The sequence below is a fragment of the Pterocles gutturalis genome, unplaced genomic scaffold (assembly GCF_000699245.1).
Source record: "Pterocles gutturalis isolate BGI_N339 unplaced genomic scaffold, ASM69924v1 scaffold3421, whole genome shotgun sequence".
In the NCBI taxonomy this organism is placed as follows: domain Eukaryota; kingdom Metazoa; phylum Chordata; class Aves; order Pterocliformes; family Pteroclidae; genus Pterocles; species Pterocles gutturalis.
In genome coordinates this window covers 18,272-19,785 of record NW_010105266.1, presented here as the reverse complement: position 1 = coordinate 19,785, position 1,514 = coordinate 18,272, and positions in this window count along the sequence as shown.

Below are 1,514 nucleotides of genomic sequence, written 5' to 3'. Positions count from 1 at the left end.
GGTGGAGGGGCGGGTCCAGCCCTGGGCACTGCAGCCCCTGCACCCGATGCTGGATGAACCCTCCCTGGCAAATGCTGCATCACTATTCCTACAGATGGCCGAGCTTCGGTTCCCACCCATGTTGCTGGCCCTGGATCCCTCCCTGGCACAGGCAGCGGGTGATTACAGGCGTGCATCTCCATCCTGGCCGAGGTGATGAACATCCTCTGCCCATCATCCTCCTCAGGAGCCCTAACTCTGCTCGTCTAGGTGCCCGAAGCAGCCGAGCTGCTGCAGCGTCAATGCAATGCAGCCCGGCATGGCGCCGTATTTTCTGTCGCAATCCTAAACCAGCCTCAGCACGGTGAGACTTCTGCCTCGGTGTGTTAAAGCTGTGCTCCACAATTGCTTTGTGGAATTATTATTATTTTTTTAATGGTGAAAATCTTCCTGTGTTTCTCCAGGTGTGGGTGTGCAGCTGAGCCAGTGGCATCCACAGCTGCTGCTCCTTGGAGGCTAATTGCTGCAGAAAAGAGCTGCTGCAGGGCAATCTCTTTGTAGCCCTAGGTATGGTGACATTGCTGAGGGGCTGCAGGGGTTACCAGCTGAGCTGGGCTCTGCAGGCAGCATCCAGTTATTCATCCCGAAGCCCCAAACTCTTCCTCCCATTCCCTGGAGGAGCGCAGCCCCCTCTCCAATTGCTCTGGGGGAACTCTTCCAAATTCCTTTTATTGCATTATTCCCTGCGAGCGTTCTGTATCACACTCAATAATCTGTTCAGAATGTGGATTGCTATTCATACACATATAAATGTATATATGTGTGCTGAGATATTTGCCAAAGCGATGGCATCGAGTCTGTACGTTGGGATGCTCAGTGCTTTGGTAAGTCAGGCCACTTTATTTATCTATTTATTTATTTATTTATTTTTAGGACTCATCACCCTTGTTTTCCCAAAGCTTGACTGTGTCTCACCACAACCTACATCACGTCAGTCCACCTGGGGCCCCGAACACAGGAGATGCCAGGGTGTCCGCAGAGACCTGCGGGGTGTCTGCAAGGAGCAACACGCTTATAATGAGCATGGTGCAAAGGTGGGGCTGGGGGATGGCATCCCGGGGCACAGCCCCTCAGCATGTACGGAGCTGCTGAGCTGGGGACAGCGGTTCCTCTATTCCCCGGCATCCCGCAGATGGGTACGAGAGCCCCTATCACCCCGGCACCGCAGCCCCTGCCCGGAGCCCAGCCAGGGACCCTCTGCAGGTCAGGGTGAGCTGTTTGCAGGTGGGTCTGGGGGCAGGAGCATCTCTAGGATGCTGAGATGCCAAACTCCTCGTTAAAAATAATCATGCAGGAAGGGGTTCGTGGGCTGCCCCGGCCGGGAGTCAGCCGCAGCATCCCTCATCTCGCTCCTGTGGGATAGCTGCAAGAGAAAATCTTCTGTTATTTTCATTCTCTTCTTAGGAGACAATGAATCCCCCAAGAAACCTTTCTTTCGCCCCCTGCTGTTGTTTCCCTAAGGCTGATTATCTTGG